At 42.0% G+C, this 26,365-nt stretch overlaps 1 protein-coding gene across 1 annotated transcript in view; it reads left to right on the top strand.

Moving 5' to 3' along the window:
* PHLPP1 (PH domain and leucine rich repeat protein phosphatase 1) overlaps positions 1-26,365 on the top strand; it is a 216,304-nt gene that overhangs the window by 43,948 nt on the left and 145,991 nt on the right. The gene's annotated exons all lie outside the window — the stretch shown is intronic.

Here is a 26,365-nt window from a genome sequence, read left to right as displayed (position 1 = left end):
TGTTAATGAGGCTGTGTTGGGTACTATGGCAGATTCCTTCATCTCTGCCCCCACCTCAAAAAAGGAGAAATACTATGTCCTACCCTGTGGGTTTGAGTACCTTTTACTTGAACCCTTCCCTTCCCCTTGCGTCCCTTGTGATGTTGATGGCGAATGAGTGGGACAGACGGGCAGTCGAGTGCTACCCCCAAGAATAAAGAGGCCAAGAGATTGGAGCTGTTCCTGCACAAGGCTTATTGTGCTGGCAGTTATGCTCTGCTGGGGAGATACGTTTTAAACCTATGGGACTCATTGGCCAAATTTATGGATTCCCTGCCACAGGAGTCGAAGCAGGAATTCACAGCCATCCTGAAGGAAGGCAAGATAGTGGCCAGGATCTCCCTCCAGAGGGCTCTGGATGCGGATGACTCAAGTGGCCAGGACTAGGGCGTCGGTCGTCACCATGAGGTGGAGGAAGGAGGAGGCAGTTCATGGCTCCAGTCATTACAGCAGTCCATCCAGGACTTCCCCTTTGAGGGGACAGAGAGACACCAGGCTTCATGGCCTCAAGAGCCACAATTTGCTCCTTGAGCCTTCACTTGCCTCATGCCTCCAGGAGGCACTTTAGGCTCCAGTAGCCCCTAAGGTTCATGGCACCTCCAAGGCAGGAGCCCTATTTTTTTTTTTTTTAAAAAGGGGGGGGTGGAGGGCATCACTTATAGCCCTTCCCTATCTTCTGCCTCAGCCTTCCAGTTGGGTTCACATAGATGCCACAGCGGGGCCAGGTCAGCCTTTTGAAGGTACGCCCGAGGATGGTTTACCACTATGCTCCAGATCTATTTACCTCTTTTGTTGTTCCACAACAACCAGGACATTTTTCTTCCTGTCTTCTTTCTGAAACCTCACAAGACCACTGAGGAACGTTGGCTTCGGACATTGGATGTTAGGCGGGCGCTCGCCTTCTGTATTGAGAGAGCAAAGCCCTTCCGCAAGTCTGTGTAATTCTTTGTAGAATTCTTTGCAGAAAGGATGCGAGGGCTGAGTTTGTCATCCCAAAGAATCTCATCCTGGATAACTGCTTGTACTCGAGCTTTCTATGAGCAGGCGAAGGTTCTGCCACCAGCCATCATGACTGCTCATTCCACAGGAGCCCAGGCTTTGTCCGCAGCATTCCTTGTGCAAGTGCCGATCCAGGACATCTGCAGAGTTTCAACATGGTTGTCAGTTCGTACCTTCTCGTCCCACTATGCCATCGTCCAGCAGGCCTGTGACAATGCCAGTTTTGGGAGAGCAGTGTTGCAGTCAGCATGTCCGTGAACTGCAAGCCCACCTCTGGGGTACTGCTTGAGAGTCACCTAGCATGGAACGGACACGCACAAGCACTCGAAGAAAAAACGGTTACTAACCTTCTGTAACTGTTCTTCGAGATGCTGCTCGTGCCCATTCCACGACTCACCCTCCTTCCCAAACTCTGTCAGTTACTGACGAGATGGAACTGAGGGTGCTGAGCTGGCAGCACCCCTTGTACCAGCGCATGTGTGGGCAACTCCAGATAGTGATAGAGCTGGTTCTGTGGATAGCAAGGAGGGAAAAATAGCTGGCAACTGTGCACGCAGTGCGCACACACACCTAGCATGGAGTGAACATGAGCAACACATCTTGAAAAACAAGTTACAAAAAGTTAGTAACCTTTTTTTTCATGCTTTGTTCTCAGATTGCCATGTGTAATAAATATTCTTATTAAAGCATCAGCTGTGATCATCAAAGGATCCACGTATCACCTGAGGTCTGGATTCCAAATATCTCAAGACTCGTTCAAAATTATTGTGGTCTTTCCTCTTTAACACTTTTTTAAATGTTTCTGAAAAGCACAGATTTTTGAGGGAAGGAGAGTTGTTAAAGAATCAACTGGAAGGCAGTGAGGTCACTCTAACTTCTCTCTCTAAAGAGGCTGATAGTACCTAAAATGTGTTATGCACACGGAAATGGAGGAAAGCAAAGTCCCCGCTCTGGACAGCGTAATCTAAACAGACAGACTGGAGGAATCAAGGAAAGAGATTTTCTTTATATAACTGATTAACAGTACCTTTAACTTAAAAACCCAACAATCAAACTAAGTTCCCCATGTCTTCTCCATTTCCCCCCTCCTCCCAGCATCAGGCCATGTTCTCCAACCCTTCCAACTCAGTGTCTAACCCCCTTCTCTCTATACAGGCACAGTAACTCATAAATGAATTAAGTTCCTGGATGACTGACTTGCTAGTTTCTTGTAGACTGAACAGAGGAGTGTTCAAGAGGGATTTAAATTAAGGAGAAGTGTGGTGGCTTTGTGGACCAGCTGAGGGAGGGTGTTCCCTGGGTAAGGACAAAGTAGAGAAAATTATGAAGATGGCCTTGGGCATAAATGACACATGAAATCGCAGTTATTATAGTTGGCAGACGAAAGTGGGTATGGTAACTTGTTGGGTTCAGGAATAGACAGGTAGTTTTGAGTGCAAGGTTGGCAATTTCCTGGGGAAAAACTAGTTTAGGACACGATGCTGGTAAATACCAGTTTAAACCCTGTTTAAACCAGGAAACTGGGAAAAAAATAATTGCATCAGTGCCCAGCAAGTACTCTTCAAACTTCGGATATATCCATTCAAAACTGAGGAATAGGCTTAGTCTCACCACTAAATAAAAGTTGGTCTTGTGCCGCAGAATACTGCGTGGCCAAGTGGACCTGGATTAATAGTCTGCAACTCTGCATGCTTCTGATTGTTTAATGATTCACCCCTACAACTCTGCATTATTGTTTGAATAAACACAAGTCAAAAACATTTGATTATATATAATATTGAAAACTGAAATATGAGTCATGACATGTATAACTTCTTTGAGAAAACATGAACCAAAATGCATACTGACAGTCTGATGTTCAGTATTAAATACGTATGTCTGCTGCTGTTTTACGTTTTATTTGTAAAACCGTAAATCAGTGTTCCAACCTATTGTCCTCTGTAACCGCAATTTGAATATTTAACTAAAACTAAGTGTAATGTGGTGTGCTTTAACAAAACTGTTTTCAAAATTAAAAATTCCTTGCACCAAAACTAACTAGTTTCTCCCAGGGTGGTAAAAACCTTGATTTTTACCTGATGGAAATGATCTTTTGATATATACCACGCCCTTCCTGCTCATTCATTGTCAGTTTAGAAATGGCAATTTAAATTGTGTGAGCAGATGAAGTTGGCTGTAGATGGTGCTGGACAGAGTCCTGCAGAAAATGGGAGAGGGGACAAAAGAACCACCAAAAGGTAAGGTGTAAGGGGAGAACTATTAGTGCAGGAGTCTCAAACTCCCGGCCTGTGGGCTATCTGTGGCCCAAGAACCTCCCAATGTGGCTTGTGGGGCTCCAGCAATTTTGGGGCAGGGTCTCTCCCTTGGCCCCGCCTGCCGCCCCCCGGTGCTTCCCCTCCGTGTGATTTACAATGGCCTGGGGCCCTGCCCACCACCAGCAGTGCAGCGGAGCTGAGTGGCTTCTACCTGCTCATGCCATGTGTCTTCTGGCCCCTCCCTGTGGCCCCAGGGCGGGGCTGTGCCTCCATGTGCTGACCCTGCCCTGAGCGCCACTGCGGCCAGTTGGAAGCTCCAGGGGCGGTGCCTGGGGGCAGCAGCTCATGGATGCCGCCCCACCCTGCCTTGCCTTGGAGCCCCAGGTAAGCGCTGCACCCCCCCCTCAGAGCCTGCACACCCACCTCTTTCCCAACCCCTCTCTGGCTCCCAAACTCCCTCCCAGAGCCTGCACCCCTCCACCTCCTCACCCCCCACAGCTCCTAAACTCCCTCCGAGAGCCAGCACACTCTCCCTCTTTCCACACACCCCTTCCCGCCCCCAGACTCCCTCCCAGAGCCTGCATCCCTCCCACTCCTCCTCCACCCCCAACCCGAGCCCAGAGCCTGCACCTAGCACCCAAACTCCCTCCCAGAGCCTTAGGCAGGTGGGGGGCGGAGTTTTGGGGGGTGGGTTTTGGGTGGCATGAGTGACATTGGCCCGCTGGGAGGATTTGAGGACTGGCACTGGCCCTAAGGCATATTGTGTTTTGAGACCTCTGCATTAGTGTATGGGGTAACTTAAGCCAAAGGAAGACAAGAGGTCAAGCAGCACAGTTCTGTATATGTGAGATGACATTCTTTAATTAGTACTGATTAAAGCTGCTGCTTTGTGTGGATATTCAAAAGAAAACTGTTAGTTTTGCCACTTTTTAAAGCTAGCTGTAAAGAACTCTTATCTTTACAGCTTATTGTAAATGGTTGCTACGTTCCTGTCTTTCTTGCTTAGAAATGAGTACAGTACTGCTGTGAGAGAGTAATTTCCCCACATAATCTCTTAAAGCTAAAGCTTTTAAGATGCTACAGTATTTCTCCATAAAATATTTCCCCCAAGTTAGTCTATTGAACATGTGCAGTTGAAAGTCTGGCTAGACACTTCTTTAAAGCTGCTTACAACTCTAATATATAATGCTTAATGAATGTTTTCTTCAATTCATTTCTTTCTAAATATAAACAGATATTTGGAAATAGGTCCAGCAAGACCGTCACTATTCCAAGGGGTAACTTTATCTTGGATGCCCTTCATCTCAGTACAAGGGGAACCAATCTTCTTGGGGATGAGCTGGCTAGACTAGTTAGGAAGGATGTTGTTAAACTAAGAACAAATGGGGAAGCTGAAAAAAGAGAACAGATGAGCAGTCAGCACATCTCATGATGTTGAGAACAAAATAATAAAAAAAGGATGTGAAGAGAAGAAATTCCTTAGTTGCCTATATGGTAATGTCAAGAGCCTGGGCAACAAACAGGAGGAATTACTCATTTATGAACATAAATTCAGTCTAGGTGGTGGTACTGAAACTGGTGGGATGACTTGCATGATTGGAACATTCAAATTAGTGGTTATAATCCACTAAAGAATCAAGTGGACAAAAGGGGGAGGAGGTGTGGCTCTTTCAGAAATCACTATCTGTTTGAGTCACCGACCGCTTGGCAACAATAAATTTGAGTGCTTAAAATGGGAGAAGAACTTGCTGTACATCAGTGGTCCTTAATCCTATAAATACCCTTATCAAAAACTGCGGAAAAATTAGTACAAGTCTGTTTCCTTACAAAAGTTATTTTCTATCTGCACTCTCAAACATTGTTTTAAACAGTGTTGTGTAGTGCAACTTAATACGACTTTGATTGTAGCATATTGAATCATTTTTAAAAAAACTCCATTAGGGTTTTTATTTCCTTCTGAGATATGATGAAATGTCAAGGACATGTTAAGTCAGGTGAGGTAACAGTATTCCTAAAGAGAAAGCAACTTTTAGAGCACCGAAGAGAAAATTGTCAGCCTACAACAGTTCAAGGACATGTTAAGTCAGGTGAGGTAGCAGTATTCCTAAAGAGAAAGCAACTTTTAGAGCACCGAAGAGAAAATTGTCAGCCTACAACAGTTCAACTCTATCAGGCTTTTTTATTTTTGTTGTAGATGTACAGTAATTAAAGAAACTTTCACAGAAACAGAATTGAACTAAAACTGAATATTAAGCAAATATCTAAAACTTGCTATTGTTTGTAATATGCATAGCAGAACATTCTAAATCAGTCATATTCAGACCACAGTGGTTCAGGAGCCAAATTAACGATCAACATTACCCAAGAGAGCCACACTAGTGTGAATTCATTGTTTCGTTTACTATTTTTATATATAATATATATTCTCACAGCAAAATGACTCACCCGTGTATTACTATTTTATCAGCTACAATTGGTTAATAACATAGAACAAGCATCCTGATTGGTTGTTAACTTAAATTGGTTAATAATTAAATTGGTGCGTTAATATCACAAAGATAATATTGCAAAGAGCCTGCAGGAGACTCATTAAAAAGTCACTTGCTGCTCACGAGTCTGAGTTTCACTGTTCTAAACCTATGGGATCAAGTAGGAAAATGCTCTTGTATTACTGACATTTTCTTTTGATTTTAAAGAAACATCATCTGTTGATCTGAGACCAAGAACAGAACCCAATCTTACTAAAGAGGTATTAAATATAGCTTCCTGAGTAAAATGTAGTTGTTGATGATTTTAGCTCATGGGGAGACTTTATCAGGTGTAATCAGTCTGGAGTGCTAGTGCAGTGATTTAGTTTGGTTTGTAGCGGGATTGCTAAATAAGACAGCATTTTCTGCAAATGCAAGCTTAAGGTATAAAATACTCTGGACCTCTGTAGGTTTTATGGAAGTGATACTTGCCTCAAAACAAACACCTCTTTACCCCAAACTAGGATTCCAATAATCTTAATAAATGCTCAGATAAAGTAATTTGTATACAAGATGGCTGGGTGTCTGGCTGTATTGCTTATTTTTGTCCTTTAGCCTTTACCAAAAGTGTCTTTTTAGCTGACTCTGTGTAAGTTGCTTAAATTACTCCATCAGAAACCTTTTAAAAATTGATCTCCAACTTCCTAACCCTAAGGAGTTAGCATTGAGTGAGTGTGATTCATTAGTACATCAGTTCAGGAAATCCCAGGATCAGATCAGATAGAAGTGAAGGCCTTTTTCTTTCTTAAAACCCCCCCAGACATTTTAAAGTAATGCACAAATTTCAGTCTCGTGAGAATGCTTACGCTTATCTGTTTAGTGGTGAACATAATTGATTCACCTTTTCACTGCACCGCACAGAACTTAATTATGGTAGGAATAAACTGTCTCTGGAGACAGAAGCTTGAGTGGTTATATGAGATCCTGGTCTTTGTCCAGCAAGTGATGCCACGGCCTCTCTTGCTTCTGATGCTTAAAATTTGGTATTAAAGTACTTTTGTGTGCTTAAAAAAAATCAACTACTGCATTTTTTAGTTGTGTGTAGCAACACAATGCTATCATTTAACATGTAAGATAGCATGCCTTTTGTTATAACTATACTTTTTTCAAATTACTTCATTACCTTGTGTGGGGGTAGAGGGGCTCGTAAACTGTTTACTATATTTCTCACACATAGTCCATCTGCTGGAGTCCTTGCTACTGCCAGTTTCTCGAATATAGAGATAGCTTTGTTAAAAACTCATTTCTTTTATGGCATTTGTACTCCTTCACCAGGAAGACACTGTGCCGTTAGCCCCAATTCTCATGTTTGTTCTCTCTCCCTCCCTCCATTGAATGCTGCAGCTGTCCTTGTCACTCAGCCTCTCGTCTTTTTTTTTTTCTCTCCCCCCCCCCCCCCCCCCTTCTCCACTGGGAACCAGATTGAGATTCCTGACTTCAGGAATCTCAAAAATCTAAACATATTTCAGAGCAGTGTATAGACCCTTCAAGCAAAGCAACACCTGGTATTGTGCCTGGGGTGGTTCTGAGCTCTCTACTTGAAACCATTAACTTCCTTTGCCTGTGGCTGTTGGTCTGCCTTCCCGAACACTAGAGGGCAATGTGTCCTGACCACACCAGTGTCTCCAACTATTTTTAAAAATGCAGAAGCGTAAGACTATGCCCTCAATGCTTTTTGGCTCCAACAGATATTCCATTATGAAAAAGATGTGGAGTGGGAGCATCTTGGTATAACTTATTCGGTAATGGGGGTTTCTGTCTCCTCCTTCATGTTGGACACTTTCAGAAGATAAGCAGGCCTTATCCAGGATCCCCCTACAGACTGACCTGACAATTTCTCTTCCCCCACCTGTGCTTTTGACTGGGATGGGGATTCTAGGCTCTATAGAAAATAGTTATCTCCCACCCCTTTGTGTATCTACAGAAAAATGCTGAAAGGTGTCACTCTTTTGATCTCTGTCTTGTTTCAAATTGCCCTTCTGACAACTCTCCCTACTCACTGGAGGAACTGTTCTCTTCTGATCTGCTGCTTGGGAACCCTCCTCCCCCATTTTTTGATGATAAAATCAAAGCAGAAAACTGGGAAACCTCATTGGTTTGTATCTATCTCACATTCAATGTCCTTTTCTGAATCTCCTAGAACAGTGGCTCTCAGCCTTTCCAGACTACTGTATCCCTTTCAGGAGTCTGATTTGTTTTGTGTTACCCACAGGTTTCACTTCACTTAAAAGCTACTTGCTTACAAAATCAGACCTACAAATACAAAAGTGTCACAGCACACTGTTACTGAAAAATTGCTTACTTATTTTTACCATATAATTATAAAATGTATTCTTTGGAGTATAAATATTGTACTTACATTTCAGTGTGCAGTATATGGGGCAGCATAAATAAGTCATTGTATGAAATATTAGTTTGTACTGACTTTGCTAGTGCTTTTTATGTAACCTGTTGTAAAACTAGGCAGATATCTAGATGACTTGATGTACCCCTGTTGCCCTGGACTTGAGGGATGTGCATGTCCCAGAAAGTGATCAAGCTAATTGCAACCATATTATGTGCATTCAGCCACCATGAATTAAGAAAATAAGATACCACATAGTTAAGCATTAATTGGAAAGCAAGCTTTTAGATGTAATGTCAAAACTAGCTACAGTTTCTGCTAATCAGAATGGGAGGGGGAGAAAAGTAAATAACTGAGAATGAAAGAAAAGTGGATGAAAACATTGAGTCTACATGCCTCTGATATTAGAAAGTTTATTGAAAGTTAGGAATAGTGATAATCCAGTAGGGGGTCATTATGACCTATGTGTTTTGTAGGAGTTAGTTATAAAAGATTAGCAAATAGAGTGTATTTTGGAGCAGTCCTCTGAAGCCATCTTGAGAGGTTTTTCCTGACTCCTTTTCTCCCTGGTGGGGTAAGTAACTGGCCACTGTGAACCTGCTGTTAATTATTCAATACTGTTCCAGATATTAGGTGACTATCTGGGATGTTCTAAACCTAGTATTTGTCTGTGTGTGCTTAAATCTAATAAACTGCACTATTAAACAAGAGCACGCTTACTTGCATTTAATCCTTGATCAGACAGAATTGCTGTGTTCCTATTGATTTATTCCTGACACTGCCTGGAGTGAAATAGTTAAGTTACCACTGTTGGAGGTTCTAAAAACCCCGGGTAACATCTCTGGATGACCTCTACATACCCCTGCTTGAGAAACCACTGTCACAGAACACCTGATCACACTTTTGGAACAGCTCTAGCAGACAACTAATTCTTGCTTCCCTGGTCAATCCCTAATGTGGGGGGAAGGCTGAAAACAAAATTGATGCTTGAGCGGAGTAAATTTCAGAAAATTGGGGATTTATCAGAAAGCATTCTGTAACATAGCTTATGTGCTTTTCCCACCTTTTACTTGGTCTTCAAACCCCAGTTACCTATGACAAGATTGTTTCCTTTCTTCTGTGCAGAAACTTCAAGATATTGGGACAGTTAAAGGTTTTTTTTAAGAGTTTGTTTTATAGTTTCCAAAGAGACTGGTGGCTTTTCATCTTAGGTTTCTTGGTTCTCATTCTCTTTGTCAGAAAAGTAAGGTTGAAATGTTAATGCTTTAGACTTAGGGCTCCTTCAGGTCCAGTAAAGCACAGTCTCCTTTAGTTGTTTCCTGTCTTCATTTTCCCATAAATTGACAGCTCCTCTCATTGTGCACTAGTGACTTAACAATCCAAATGGCACTGTAAGTCATTAGTAACCAGGATCTGTGAGAAACTGATGGTGATTCTGATTTCCAAATTGAGAGAATCAGGAGAGCAGAGAGGGCTACTCAGTTTGTGCACTTGGGACCAAACTTCAAAAGTTAGGGCAGAGTAGTTCTCCTGGAGGACGAATTTCAGAATAGAACTCTCGTCCACCTTGTTACTCGATTTCACCAGTGTGTGGCCATCTGATGTCTTCAAATCATTAGGATAATAGTCTGCGCAAATTGTGTACTAAGTCATGCTTCTCCTGTGCAAACCCAATCTTGGAGTCAGTAATGTTAAGCATGTATAAGATGCTACTGGTTTTGAGTCTAGAATAAAAACGTGGAGATGGTGAACTTGAGTGAAAGATCTTTTTCCTGGGTGTAGCACCACAAATACCAGCTTTTGTGGCTGGGAGCGCCACTGGAGACACCTATTTTTTAAGGCATCTTTGTCCAAAATAAATCTTTTGTAGCTGCAGGCAATTTGGCTTTGGAGATATTCTCTTCTCTGAAGAATCAAAGTTCAGACAGTTGACCACAGAAAACAGTTCCGGCTCTGTGCAAGTATAAACTGGTGAGGGCTTGGCAGAAGGAGAGCACGTTAGACAAACATGCCAAATCCTATTCCACCTGGAAAATTAAAATATAGAAGAATCTTCTGAAGGTAGTAGAGTACAGCAGTTTACCAGTGTTTTATGAGATGAAGTCTTGATCTTGCAAAAGACTTATCAATGAAGGTATAAAAGGATAAATTTGACAGCGAAGTAATTTGTGTCATTGGATGGTACTATTATAAGAAATTTAAATTACAGGTAAAGAAATAGTTTCTGTATCTGAGCTGAAACTTTGAGATGCTGAAGCAGTATTCAAAAATGTGTTCTCTTTTGATTAGTCAGGCTTTCTTAGTTTGCTTGACCATGTGTATACGTGATGTGTGAAAAATTGGAACTTTCTGTGTGTGCCCCACTGATTTTTGTGGGGGCAAGTTTTCAGAAATGCATGTTCAAAATTACTCCTGCTTCATTTGCAAACCACTGTGGTTGTGCATGCATTTATAATTGCATGCTCAATAATTGTACATGCTCAGTTGAGGGTGTGCTCTTCTGAAAAAGTAGGCTTGCATCTCCATAGAAGCAAGTCAAAATGCATGTTTTGTGCTTAAATAGCAGGTGGGATTCCTATGGCCATGGTCCCTATATTTATTCATAGTTTGGTAGTATAGGACATCAAGCAAACTTTTCCAGTTGTGCACCCCCTCCCCATTAGTTGCATCTGTCTGTGACCACTCCCTCCATTTCTGCACAGCCAGAGTTTCCTCAGCAACTGTTCTTGGGCTGAAGGTGGAGCAGGGGGAGGAACTGGGGCTAGAGATGGAGCTGGTCTGGGGGCAGAGTGTGGGGCTGGGGGCGGACGCCCAAGCCCTGTTGCATACCACTCTGGAGCGGGAGTATACCCCACAGTTTGGGGACCACTGTTGTAAATCAACTGAACAGAATAGCTCTAGAAAATTGCTTCTGGATATTATGCATATTTTTGTAAAAGAAAAGGATGAGCAACTTAAATCATTTACTGATAACTGAGTGTTTTTGATGTTTGCATTTTTAAAAGATCCGTGTGAGAGGTGACTAAAAACATGGAGGGGGTATTGATGCTTAGTCTTCTGAAACCCACTGTAAAATCTCATTAGGCCTAATGCTGAAGCTTGCAAGGATCATCTTGCCACAAAACACTATACTTGCTATGGACAACGCTGAGCAATAGGCGGCTACGTGTCCCCTTGGACAACAAAATCAGTTGACCCCGGTTCCTCAATGGTGGGGTGCCACAAGGCTCAGTACTCATGCCGACTGTGACGTTGCACTCTATGATTTTATGAAAATATGCTAATGAATGTGAATATAATGTAACTGGAATATGCTTCATGCAAAATGTCTCTTGTAAGGTATTAAAGCTTATCTACTGAGTGTGGTCATCCTATTTGTATGTATGTATCATTCTTGTATCTGAAACTAGAAATATGAAATATAATCCTGAGGGCATATTGTAATTATGCAAAGTGTGGACCATTAATGGTAGTTTGGAATCTTGATGGCTCCCATTAACCTGGACAATTGACTGTAGATGGCTCTGTTTACTTGTAAGTCCTCCTGCATACCTGTGTGCTGGCAGTTGGGTATTGAAGTCCTACAGTGACATGTGATCGTGTCTGTTGAACTGGAATCCATCTTTAACATGGTGCTTTTCCATTTAGAAAGAGGGGTGGGAACCCAGACGGGGACAAAGGATTCCCGCCTTGTGCAAAAGATATATAAAGGGGTGGAGCAGAACAAGGGCCTGCGGTCATGAGACATCCCCTAGCTACCACCTGAGCTGGAACAAGGACTGTACTGGGGAAAGGGTTTTGCCTAGACTAGGAAGGCGTCCAGTCTGTGATAGAAGCTTATTGAAACATCTCTGAGGGTGAAATTTTATCTGTATTCAGTTTTCTTACTGTATTAGGCTTAGACTTAAAAAGAAAAGGAGTACTTGTGGCACCTTAGAGACTAACCAATTTATTTGAGCATAAGCTTTCGTGAGCTACAGCTCACTTCATCACTTCACCTGATTAAACTTGCGGGTTTTGTTTTATTTTGCTTGGTAATTCACTTTGTTCTGTCTGTTATTACTTGGAACCACTTAAATCCTATTTTTTGTATTTAATAAAATCACTTTTTACTTATTAATTGACCCAGGGTAAGTATTAATGTCGGGGCGCGGGAGGGGGGGAAGCTGTACATACCTCTCTATCAGTGTTATAGAGGGCGAACAATTTGAGTTTGGCCTATGTAAACTTTATACAGGGTAAAACGGATTTGTTTGGGGTTTGGACCCCATTGGGAGTTGGGTATCAGAATGCTGGAGACAGGAACGCTTCTTAAGCTGCTTTCAGTTAAGCCTGCAGCTTTTGAGGGACATGATTCAGACCTGCGTCTGTTTGTAGCCTGCTAGCGTGTCTGACTCAAACCAGGCAGGGCACTGAAGTCCCAAGCTGCCAGAGGAAACTGGCTCAGAGGTAGTCTTAGCACATCAGGTGGCAGTTCCCAAGGGGGTTTCTGTAACCCAACCTGACAATGCTTTTCAATGTTTACATGAGCAACATGCCTCCAACAAAGTCATGCAAATTTGCCTATGAGGATAACCTTGTCCTGGCAACGCAAGCAGTCACCTTCCACAGCCATCTGAAGAAGTTGCCAAGACAAAGACAAGGGTCAGCCTAGTCCAGAAGCACAAGCTGGGAAGTGTCAGCATCAGTTTTACGGGCATCATCGATGGCCCTTGTGTACTCCGTAGCCAAGTACTGTACACTGGTATGGACCATGTCATAAATATAAAGGGAAGGGTAAACCCCTTTGAAATCCCTCCTGGCCAGGGGAAAGCTCCTCTCACCTGTAAAGGGTTAAGAAGCTAAAGGTAACCTCGCTGGCACCTGACCAAAATGACCAATGAGGAGACAAGATACTTTCAAAAGCTGGGAGGAGGGAGAGAAACAAAGGGTCTGTGTCTGTCTGTATGCTGGTCTTTACCGGGGACAGAACAGGAATGGAGTCTTAGAACTTTTAGTAAGTAATCTAGCTAGGTATGTGTTAGATGATGATTTCTTTACATGGCTGAGAAAAGAATTGTGCTGAATAGAATAACTATTTCTGTCTGTGTATCTTTTTTGTAACTTAAGGTTTTGCCTAGAGGGGTTCTCTGTTTTTGAATCTAATTACCCTGTAAGATATCTACCATCCTGATTTTACAGGGGGGATTTCTTTATTTCTATTTACTTCTATTTTTTATTAAAAGTCTTCTTGTAAAAAACTGAATGCTTTTTCATTGTTCTCAGATCCAAGGGTTTGGGTCTGTGGTCACCTATGCAAATTGGTGAGGCTTTTTATCCAACATTTCCCAGGAAAGGGGGGCTGCAAGTGTTGGGAGGATTGTGCATTGTTCTTAAGATCCAAGGGTCTGGGTCTGTAGTCACCTAGGCAAATTGGTGAGGCTTTTTATCGAACCTTGTCCAGGAAGTGGGGTGCAAGGTTTTGGGAAGTATTTTGGGGGGAAGGACGCGTCCAAACAGCTCTTCCCCAGTAACCAGTATTAGTTTGGTGGTGGTAGCGGCCAGTCCAAGGACAACGGGTGTAATATTTTGTACCTTGGGGAAGTTTTGACCTAAGCTGGTAAAGATAAGCTTAGGAGGTTTTTAATGCAGGTCCCCACATCTGTACCCTAGAGTTCAGAGTGGGGGAGGAACCTTGACAGACCAGATCGAACTAATACAACTCCAGTAAACTCACTCCCACAGGATTAAATTGGGAGCTATGGGTATGACCCCATAGTCCTACTACTTTAAACTTCTTATGGACTGCATTTCACAGAATCCTCAGTTCATCCATTCTGTTTGCAAGTCTCTTAGATAAATACGAGATTGTAACATTGATCATAACAATCTGCTTTCATACTGTGCTTTTTGGAATGAGTGTCGTCTTTGTTCTCTCAGTAGTAGGAGTAAAGAGGGGACATCTGAGCCCTTAGGATAAGCCATTTTCTGCATCTCTTCCTTTCCTCCTGTTGGTTTTTCTTTAATCTCCTCTTTAGAACAACTATCTTCCAGATTGCAAGAACAGTGGGAATTACTTATGAGTCTTGGTACATGTCACTCATCCTTTTGTATAAGAGGAAATGTGGAAACTGGAATAACACTCTCTTTTAGTTTACATAACAGAGACCTTAATATAGTGGTTTCCTGGGAAGTTCCATCTGCCTGCTGGGAACTTCAGATACCCATACAAGAATCTAGTCACTCAGGGCACTTGTCAAAAAGCTGCTCTAAGTATGATGCTTCTCTAAAGAGAATGTGTAGTGTAGTTTCACTTACTTAACCACCTTCTGTAACATAAGAGGAAATTAAAAAGCAAGCAGCTATCAATATTTTGGTCATTTTTTTTGACTTGCAGTTTATTAGCAAGTGTGTTCTGCCCGGTGCTTTGCAGGTTGCTGTTTTTACTGTTGATGAGTATTTTGTAGTAATTCTAGAATATTTTGTAGTGAGAACTAGAGATGGAAAATCTGATTTGGATTTAAAAAAAAGGATAAACCTTCTTTCCAAATTTATTTAACCTTTCCTTTTATAGTTTGCATGTATCCTGGTTTCAGCCAGAATCCCTGAAATTCTGAATGGAAGGCTGCAGTCATGATAGTCTGTCTACCAAAATAATGAACTACAGTTAATATCAGGAGAGCCTGATCTTGCAAGGACTTCCATATCAGGTTAAACGAAGTCTCAAACTGTGGGTCGGGACCCCAGAGTGGGTTGCAACCCTGTTTTAATGAGGTCGCCAGGGCTAGCATTAGACTTGCTGGGCCCCGGGGCTCAAACCCCACCGTTTGTGGCTGAAGCCCGAGGGCTTCAGCTCTGGGTGATGGGGCTCAGGTTATAGGCCCCCAACCTGAGGCTGAAGCTCTTGGGCTTCAGCTTTTGCCCCCCCCTCACTTGAGGCAGCTGGGCTCAGGCTTCGGTCCCCCATCTTGGGGGTCATGTAGTAATTTTTGTTGTCAGAAGGGGGTCGCAGTGCAATGAAGTTTGAGAACCCCTGAGCTAAGGCATTCCACTTACGGGCTGCTTATCTGAAACTGAACATCTGGATATTATCAGTCACTCTTTACCCAATAGCTCCACTAAACGCCATGGCTAATAACTTATGGTAATGTTATTGCACTGTCTTCAAGATGACAAAGCAGTTATTGTAATACGATTCTGAAGTCAGTAGGCAGTGAGGTACGAAACCAATATTTTTAGCACTTCCTACTAGCATTCATCATCTAGCGGGGAGATTGGCCTTCTCATTCTAGGATCTAAGTTCCACTTTTTATTTTTATTCCTACTATGTAATAATTTAAGGCTAGATGGGAATCTTCCACCTCCCCCTTAAAAATAAAATAAAATATAATAAAAAGGGGACACTGTGTTTTGCAGCTTTCCATGGCAACCAACCCAGCTTCCTGAGAAGACTGCGTAGTGAACAACAGACGGTGTTGGGAGATTCCAAGTCTTGCTATTCGCTTGAAATGTTTCTTGCACTTTGATCTAAAAGTACCAGGCTTGAGATTAGCTGTGATGGCCCATGGCTGCAAATACCTTGCCATGGCACCTGTGATCTTTGAGTTTAGGCAGACCACCAAAGCATGCAGTTACTGTGGGAGAGTCTCGGACTGAGGATATCTTTGAGGTAAATTGCGATTAGACCACTTAAGGTTTCTGCCTGAATCTCCCCCGCCCTTCCCCACCGTCCCCCTTTTTGTAGAGTACTTACAACAGATGTCAGAGTAGCAGCCGTGTTAGTCTGTATTTGCAAAAAGAAAAGGAGTACCTGTGGCAACTTAGAGACTAACAAATTTATTTGAGCATAAGCTTTCGTGAACTACAGCTCACTTCATCGGATGCAGTCAGTGGAAAATCCATTGTAGCTCACAAAAGCTTATGCTCAAATATATTTGTTAGTCTCTAAGTTGCCACAGGTACTCCTTTTCTTTTTACAACAGATGTAACTTTCTGTCATGATCTAAGACCTCGTGCATTAGTTGAATCTTCCAAGTACTGCAGTAGCTTATTCTCAGGGTAACCGAGTTACTGATGAATGTTCTGCTCTCATCTGAGAAGATTGGCCAAGAGATTGTGCCCAATCAAAGATTAAAAGAATTTCTGGTCACCACTGATAAGTCTAGGGGGATCAGGACTCTTAACTGCTCTCCAGTAGTAAGTCTCCAGTTATTCAAAATGCTTTCCCAGTATCCCACCATTAAATGTTCATTGTGCCCAAGGCCATTTGATTTAATCCAAGTCCCTGTCTCCTTCAAACATTGAGAAAGCAGGAAATGGTTTTTGTCCAGATCTACTGAAGAGGTTTAGGGCTTAGTATTCCTGCCATATTGATAATGCTGACAGTAATACACTATGGCCTATGTTCTCCTAGTGCCTTCATGTAAGTTTAGGGTTGAAAAGGTTGGACTTCGTGGAATGCCATAGCTGACTGCCCTGAGGTGAGGGAAGAGTACTTGTTCAGCATCCTCTTCTGCGATCTTGCAGAAGGGAATGCATGGAGCCCCTTTAAGGCATTCTGTTCATCTGTGCCTTCCAGGTTCTACAGTCAGGTTAGTTTTTCATGATAAGTGTTAAAGGCAGCTGGTAAACCAAGTAGTGTCAGCATGGAGATCTGACCTCTACTCATTGCCCTGAGAGGAGAAACTGCAGAATGACTGGCTTTCTCCTTCAGTCACTTTTTTCTGCCTTAGCTTCTGTCCATCATATAAAATAAAAAAGATGCTCTCTTCACTTCTTAGGAAGACAGGTTTGTGAACTCAGGCTTTGTATCCTCTGCAGCAAGTAGCCCTAAGGGGGCAAAGGACAAACCTCAATCCTGGAGGCTGACCTGACTATCCAGTGAGTAATAAAATACTGGGGAGCTGTTATAGGCAGAACTGGTAGCACTGTCTGTAGGTGATGTTGCCTCATGCTTCCATTATAAGATTTCAGAGTAACAGCCGTGTTAGTCTGTATTGCCACAAGTACTCCTTTTCTTTTTTCATTATAAGATTGTGTTTTTGGTTGCTTATAACTGCCAAACTTTAACCATTTGGGCTGAAATTTCCAAAGCTGGGTGTCTGCCTCAGGCTGAATTGTTCTGGAAAGCTTCATCAACAAAGTCAAGTAATTTCCAAGAAATGATTAGGGAAAATACGTTTTGCCCGTGATTTAAACTCATGCAACAGTTGTGTTGAAAAGCTTTAGTGACTGCATGCTTTTGGAGCAGGGACTTGAAATTTGGCAGCAGGGGTGTTAAAGATGGAGCTTTTGCTGTTTCTGTGAAGAGCCACCCAAATCTGGTAAAGTTGTAAGCCCCTGGAAAATAAATTAGCATATGCTCAGAAACCAGGTTGTTAAATTCATGGAGGAGTCCAATGGTACTGAGCATGCTCCATCCCAGAGCTGTAGGTGTTGAGCAATGGTTCCTGTTGTGTATTAGGGGCTGCTGTGGTGCTGGGCACAGGAAGTGTGAGTGGCAAGACTTGCTCCTGTGCTGTCAGTGCCCCCCATACTGGCTCCCAGGCTGCCTGCAGGAGGAGTCGTGTGACCCCAGTGCAAAGGGACAAATTGCTCTGAGGTGATCTTTGAACTTAGACTGTCTCTCCCCCCCCCCCCCCCCCCATGATTATACTGAGTGTAAATGTAGTGCTTTGGGTTTTTTGTAGTCTGGTTCTGTGTTGCCAAGCTTCTGAAAGGGAGAATTAAAAAGCCCTTTGATTTTCACATCACTTGCCTTCCAAGCATTGCTATAGCTTCAATTTTGTACATAAAAGGAAAAAGATGATATGCACAGGACACAAGATCCAAAATAAGCCTTGTGTCCTAAGACATATCTGGCTTCAAGACTAAGTTTTGATAAATTTATGCAGGAGATGGTATGATGGGATAGTCTAATTTTGGCAATTAATTGATCTTTGACTATTAGCGATATCTATGCCCAATGGCCTGTGATGGGATATTAGATGGGGTGGGATCTGAGTTACTACAGAGAATTCTTTCCTGGGTGTCTGGCTGGTGAGTCTTGCCCACTTGCTCAGGGTTTAGCTGATTGCCATATTTGGGGTCAGGAAGGAATTTTCCTCCAGGGCAGATTGGCAGAGGCCCTGGGGGTTTTTTGCCTTCCTGTTTAGTGTGGGGCACGGGTCATTGCTGGAGGATTCTCTGCACCTTGAAGTCTTTAAACCACGATTTGAGGACTTCAATAGCTGAGACATAGGTTAAGGGTTTGTTACAGGAGTGGGTGGGTGAGATTCTGTGGCCTGCGTTGTGCAGGAGGTCAGATTAGATGATCATAATGGTCCCTTCTGACCTTAAAGTCTATGATTTGTGTAGCTGGATAGGTGATCCTGAATTTAAAATATGAATAAACAAATAAAAAGGGGCAACAAATAACTGCACCAAAGTTAAGGTTATAATATGGCTTCTGTTTAAAGGTGAATATCGAATCCATATACACAGTTAAATTAGTTTAAAAATATGTGCCCCAGTTCAAGGACCAGGGTAGAATGGACTTGCACATCTGAGCTTGCTCAGGCTAGGAATTCCTGAGATTGTTTAACAAGAACCTTGCTCAAATTCACTAGCAAAGCATTAAGTTCCTTGGGAAGCTAAAACTTTTATCTTACTCATCTCCCCTGCCCCTTGCCTAGCACAGAGACCCACAGAACTTTGTTTCCCAAATGTGTACTTCCTTATTTTCCTCACCATTCATATATTTGTGCTTCAGTTTTCTGCAGTGTTAAGACATAACCAACTTTATTTTTGTTAGGTATTGTCCTTGCTTTGGGGAAGAGAGACTTTTTGTTTGCATGTTGCAGAACCTCATGAGATTAACTTACTGTGCCTTTTTGGGGTGGGATGTGACATCTGCGCCTCCAAATATATTTTATATGTAGATTATCCATCCAACAGCGTCTCAGATAAATTATTGGTCTTACCAGAGCCATTTGATTCCATAAAATTGTCTCTGTCACTCTGTCTGAATATCTGTATGGATCCTATATAAAATGAAGATGAGTTTGACATTAGAGATAATTCGGCAGGGTGGTAGGACGACCCTGATAATTACTAATCACAGTTCTGGAGTTAAGTCTGGTTTGCTTACAACAACCAGCTATACACACTCTTATGTATTCAGATAAATGAACTCTTTAACAAGATTTCTCTTAAACTGGGCTGTTTGGGTAACATCTGGCTTTCTTTTGTTTTTGTTTGGAAATGGATCTTGGTTACTCCCGGAGTTCAATATAGAGGCCATTCATTTTTCTCTATAGAAGAGCCCTTGAAGTCTCTAAAGATCAGACAGTGAGAATGTCTTGAATTTTCTAGCAAAGCTTCATTTACCTCGTCATCCCAAATCTTTCAAATCATGTTAAGCATCTAAGTGCAAAAGTGATGACTCAAATGCAGAAACAAGGTCGTCTACATGAAGAGATGGTGTAACTTTATGAAGAAACAATAAAGTTCTGTGTTGCTCACAATGTAGCTTAGCGGAGCTCCCAGCAGTGATCTGCCATCACTGATGTTCTTGTTGTTTCTTGTGTAAGCTTTAAGCACAGAATGAGTGGATTACATTTGAGAGTATAGCTATTTTGTCATTTTAAAAATGAGCAGAAAGATTATAGGATTCTGTTTTTGTTAAGTAATTGTATGGTTTTTCTTACGTAGCTGTTATAGTATTGAAATAGGAATATAGATGCCATGAGAGAAATTGAGTCAGGGAAAATTCATGGTTAAGTATGTTGTGAAAATCACTGCCTTTACTCTCTCCATGACTCTTTTTAATGTGGAAAAATCCGATTAGATTTTCCGTGGATTTTTTTTGTGTTCACAATGCTTCAAAAGTTAGCAGTTATTAAAGTTTCCCTATACTTGTCAGATTTTTTTAAAGTTTCCTAACTGATATTTGTATCTATTACTAAATAGAGTATGGATGATAGTGAAGGACTCTGATAATATCCCAATGGCATGCAATGTATTCTCTCAAACAATTACAGGGTGAAATTCTGCCAACAATGATGAAATGACTGCTTTACAAAGAGCCTTTAAAATTATATTTGATAGCCAGCATGAGAAACTTGGAAGAGAGCTTCAGCAAATTTTTTGAGGAAATTGATATAGACATTCCTCCTCCTCCTCCTCCTCCACGTTGCCAATTTGCATGTTAGTAATAGGTTTGATTACTTTTGTGATGCTATATCAAGTAATTACAACAATATGCAGTCAAAGAACAAGAGGACCGATTATATGACTGGACAGTTGCTTTGCATACTGGAGATATAGGACCACTGACTTATGCCCTCCCCCCACCCCCCCCAATGAGACCACTGGATTGCATAGAACTCAGGAAAATGAGTAAATACCCATCAATTTAAATTTACATTTTGCTTATATTGAGGTATTTGTGGGGAAAGTTCACCAGTGTGGTGATGGTGCGAGAACTATATCATATCCAATTCGTTTTAAAATATACTAGGAAATATTGAAAAGGGAAAACGTGTAACTTGTACATATACTAATTAACTTTAAAATGGGTGAGAATTTAATATGTTCCAGCTAGCTGCGGATTGATTAGCTATTAAAACAGCAACACTCGGTGTCGTTTTCAATGTCTGAAAAGTTTTTTGCCTTAATCTGCAGCAAAATATATAATTCTTTAGCTCTGTCCATAGATCTCGGCAGATCAGGGTAATGTTGTGAGGCTGTGTTCTCTGCTATTCACCACTGCTCTTTAAATTGGTACATGGAAGCTTCTAAGTTCCACAGCAGCAGAGATTCTTCTCCTTAAGAGTTTACAGCAGTTTTAAGAATTTAAACAAGTCTTTCTCGCCTTTTCTCCTCTAAGTGCCTTTTCGTTATATATTCATTTTCTGAAACTCTCAAATTGTTCCTGCCTTGCAAAAGGACTTTCCCAAGGAAGGAAAGGAAAGGGTTGGACAGTGAAACCTTGCTTGTTTTGAATTATTTAATAATGCGTCTCTTGTTGGGGTTTTAATATATTAATTTTTAATAGCAGCTTCAATATCCTCTGAGCATCCATCTGGGTCACTGCCTTTCCAGCTGTCATCTGTCCATCCATATAGAAACCGTTACAGAGAAGTCTGTATTTGCCTTTTTTTGGGGGGGAATCTGTCCTTTTCAGTCTGAATGCCACTTTCTTACTTTTAAAGTGCTGCAGCATACCTAGTTCCAACAATATATCAAGCTGTATTGTTCCTCTCAGGTCATTAGGACGCTGCAGATAGAGATGAAAAAGCCACCAGTCCTCTAAGGCAGTATTGAGTTTTGGAGTCTCTGTTCCCAACCACCATTCTTGAACCAAAGCCTGGGTCTGCAGAACTTCAAGAAAGCTCAAACCACTTCTGCAGAAAAGAGAAGCCTCCACGTATTTGGTCATCTTATGAGCCAGAAGAATAGCTCATGGTTCTTCTAAGCAAGAAAGATATTCTACAGCAGAAAGACTCTTGGTCCAGCAAGAATAAACAGCACAATTTGCCGGGGTCCAAAACATGCTTGAACCAAATAAGGCCTACATGTCACCCAACTTCTACCTTTCTGTTGTTCTCCCTTCATTTTATCCTCTTCCAGAAAGAAACACTGCAGGTTTGGCACCATCAGTACATCAACTTAAACATTTTGATGGGTTACTGCCTTTTTGTTCCAAACTGACTAGAAGTAGGCCATTTTCTTGGCCTCTGCCACAAGATAATTTTTGTCCTGTCATCTTTCTTCCTTTACCAGAGACAGCTTCAGCACACTGTTTCTGGTTTATTGAACAATGGGGGAGATGCCAGCTAATGGTTTCAAAGTGATGTATGGAGATACAGGAACCTGAAAGGTAAGAACTACCTTTTTTGAGACCCTCCCTTGGGCTAGCAGGGTTGCTGCTCAAGGAAAAGTGCAAGAAATATCACTGACAGCTGGGATGTTTCCTGTCATGTCTGAAAGCTAAATAATGATACAGGAACTTCCTCACTTGTCAGGGTGCTGTATCCTGAGGACCTTCATGAAACTGAAGAGTGCACAAGCAGACCTGAGACCATTTGTCATCGTATGTTGAGATGTCTGGCAGATAAAAACTTTACCACTTGGCCACCAGCTCAATAGGCATACTCCGTGTTGCCAGATACTAACCCTCCATGGCTAGATAGAGAACTGAAAAACAGGTGCTCTCAAGGTCATCAGCAAGCTCCTTGAACAAGGGCATTATTTTAATGTGTGTGCTCTCTTCTGAAAACCATTTGTCTCCTGGGGCGCTTGTCCACCTAGTGGCTGATTAGTTAACTGATGTCTGCTCTAATAGCTCTTCTTTTCTTTGGGTCTGGTGCGTGTCATACGTGGTCTGTGGCGACCTTGATCTGAGTTTCCAGTGGCAGACCCATTTCATGTGGCAGTTGTCTGATGATGATTTTTAAATGCTGGAGGCCAAAAGAGAAGACTATCTGGGAGTGAGTATCACCAAGATGGAAATTTTGAAAACTAACGTAGTAGACAGGAGGTACATCTGAAAGACCCTGTTGTATTTCAGAGGGTGGCTGAACTGTGAGTTGCTGTGTTACCCCTCTGGCTCAGCATTTGAGAGCTTTGCTGTTGCTAAGGTGTGTGAGCTCCCTGACACACCAGCCAATCTGCCTTGTCAGCAAACTCTTCAAGATTCTGCTAGTCTCAATGTTGCTTGGCAGGTAACAATCCGTGAATCCCAGTTTGAGTTCCCCAGAGACGTCTGCCTGCAGTGTCCATTCCCTCTTTCTGGACGCTCAGAAACTGTTAGGTTCGCTGCCTCCAAAGAGACCGAGCACACATCAGCTCATTAGATTAGCTGAAGACTCTCACTTCATTTGAATACACAAAATTAAGATGGCCTTAAAACAAGAATAAGTTTATTAATAAAGAACAGAGATTTAAGTGATTCTAAGCAAGGGTGTGGGGAGAGGGATAAGACGGATATTGTTACAAACCAAACAAAATAAAACATGCTTTCTAGTGACTAAAACATTATCTTACCAAGTTATCTGTCTAAGCAGTTTTCTTATTCACATCAAGTTATCAGCAACTCCAACCCGCCAGGCCAGGGGACTCCAATGTTCACAGAATCAAAGGGTGCTGTTCCCTAAGTGATGGGTAACTGAAATGCCTTTTTGCTCCCCTTATATCACCCAAAGTTCATAGTCTCTGCCTCAAGAGCCAGGAAGGATTCCTGGGGTGCAGACTCAGTTCCCCAGTGTGCTCAATAAGCTGCTGCTTGGTAACTTTGTTTACCATATATATAAATGTACTTTCATTGTCCTCTGCCAGTAATCAAGCTGGTCAGACATGTTTCTTTGGCAGGTTTATTCACTACCTCCCAAACACATTTTAAGAAGACATTTCTGCCACACACACAATTTTGTACACAATGCCCTACTGAATTTCAAAGGCCCGCTGCAAACATTGGAGGTACGAGAGAGCTTCTCGAAAGATGGAAAGTAGCTTTTATAATGGAAAGCGTTAGGCAACCTCCGTATAGGGTTGGTACCAGCTTCCATATTCTATTTCTTCAGTAGCAGTCACAAAATGCCAAGCAGCTTTCATGCCTAAGGAAAAAACTTACTATCTAGGGAAATGGGCACTGTTCAAATGGTGGGGGAGGGGCGGGGGAAGGATAAAACCAAAATATGTACATAATGTCTAATTACACTTGACTGTCCAATGTATCTTCTATTTTTATACTGCACACATCAAAAAAGGGGATGCTAAAGAGAGATTGAAGACAAAAGATGTTAGCATTCTATGAAGACGGGGCAAAATAAATAACACAGACACCAGACACTTGAGAGAAGCAGTTGACCTAGGCTAGCATCATTATTGGAATGGGAGGGGGAGACGGGGCAACATAAGGGCCAAGCAGATAAACAAGGAAAGAGAGTTGGGAAGGATCTTGGAATACATCTTGCCATTTCTTCACTCTCTCAGTCCCAACTGGTTCTGAGCTAATGCATGAATACCTACTTGGAGACCCCTTAATTCTCTGAGGGATTCCAAAAGTAGAAAATACATTGCCTAGTCCTGTTGCCTTGGCATTCACAATCACAGCAATGTTTAGGAGCACTCTTGCACATTAAATTAGTGAGTTAGGCTATGTCTACACTAAAGACCTTACAGTGGCCAGCTGTACTGCTGCAGCTGTGCCGCTGTAAGGTCATCCATGTAGCCACCCTATGCCGACTGTAGAGAGCTCTCCTGCCGGCATAATTAAACCACCCCCAATGAGTCCCGATAGCTATGTCGGCAGGAAAGCGTCTCCCACTGACCGCACTATCCATACTGGTGCTTTTGTCAGTGAAAGATATGTTGGTCAGACATGTGTTGTTTTTCACACCCTTGATCAACCCTTGACCTTTGTAGACATAGCCTTAATGTTTCAAGCCACTACAGTACTGTGGAAACTCCATTTTACCTGTGACTTTATGCCTTTCCTGAGCAAATTGTAAAGATTTGAGCCCAATTTTGAGCAGCAGTTATTCATTTGGATCCATGGAATTGTGTATGCTCGAAGGATAAAACATGTGTGAGACATAATAGAGCCAGGGAAGAAAGGCTGAGTGTTAATTTCTTTTCTCTCTATTACAGCCATGTAGGGAAGTGCATCAATTTCTAGTTCTAACTGGGAATGCTGCACAATGCCGAGAATTGTCTTACTAGAAGGCAACGCTTCTGCTTTAGTTCCACTGCCTCTGACTTTGTTTTCCTTCTCTCATCTGTTCTCCCCATCTGAAAAATTAAATAATCTTGCCTTGATGAAAAGACTTAAATGTTGACTTGACTGTAACTGCTACAACAAGGAATCCAGTCCTTTTCAGTCTGAGGCTATGGTTCCTGGTGCACAGAGGAAAATGACATCTGCAACTTCCATGGGCAGGAGAGAGCACCGTCAGATAGAGGCCTGGTAAGAGGGTCAGTAAAGAGATTTCATGTATTTTGAAGTCAAATACAGAAACAGAGTATCCGTGTGTACACCACAATAATCTTTATGGACAAAACACATTTGTCCAGGGAGATTCTGAGGAAGAAAAACTAGACTTTGAGAACTTTCTGAAAAAAGGGGAAAAGAGCTTGTTTGCTTTTTTAATTAAGTGCAGTATTGGGTTCAAATCTCATTGTGATGGAAGGATTCTGTAGTGCAGAGTAAGAAGCAGGTATGCTAGCGGGCCAACTAAAAGCTATGTTTTTGGGCTTCAGAATGAAATGTAAAATATTTTCCTTTGGGACGTTTTATATTATTGACAGCTTGTTACTGTTTCAGTTTTTAATGCTTTTGACCATTTTGGATATGTTTTTAGACAGTACAGAGCATCTGAATTATCTCATCTTTCAAACTGTTGGAGCTGAGAGGCTGTTTTGATGAAAGCGTTGTAGGGAGTGTTCTCTCAGGCACAAATTGTCATTGCCTACTTCAATTGGTGCTTGAGTCTAATTTAAGTGTCATTGTTGAAGTTTTCTCATCAGAACTGGGTCTTGTCATGTGATGTCATTCAAAGCCCCCTTCAGTTGCATCGTTTGTTATGCTAATGCTTTGATAAGCAAAGATATTTTGTGGGAGGACAGCCCATAGCTTTTAACACAAAACTACCTGCTTGTCAAGGTTATGGGAATAGAGTGCAACATACAAGCAGAGTGATCAAGTGATGGTGGCAAACATGTTAGTTATACCTTTTTTTTTCTTTTTTAACAGAGGTTGGGAGCTGTGATGGATTTAGTTGCAGTGGATTAAATGGAAAGACAGGGAGGGTGCGGTGGGACAGCAGGTGAGAAGAGGGAGAGGAGGAAGTTTTGAAGCAAACAGGCAGTCAGCGTAGGGCAGAAGGCCATAGATCAGTTCAGAAATAAACCATGGAAGCCTGATGCAATATATTATGGGGGTCAAAATAACTTAAAAGGCCAGTGAACCTGTTACGCTGCCTAAAATGACTGTGCAGTACACGGTTTCCTTCTTCCCTCTTCTCCATTCTCTGATTAAAGTAAATTTTTTTTCTAACCTGTTCTACTTAATCCTTAATGTGAGTTGTAGTAAAAATATGCACCCTAATTAAAAAACTAATCCCTTTCTGAGCAGCACAAACACTGATTCAGCTGTTATTAGCACATCATTATTACATACTCCCAGGAATGATAGAGATAATTTGCTTATGTGGCTCTTTTTCTAATTCTCTCCCTTCCCC

This window comes from Lepidochelys kempii, chromosome 2 (assembly GCF_965140285.1).
Source record: "Lepidochelys kempii isolate rLepKem1 chromosome 2, rLepKem1.hap1, whole genome shotgun sequence".
Classification (NCBI taxonomy): Eukaryota; Metazoa; Chordata; order Testudines; family Cheloniidae; genus Lepidochelys; species Lepidochelys kempii.
The sequence above is the reverse complement of the archived record's forward strand: the minus strand, read 5'-3'. Positions and strand labels throughout refer to the sequence as shown.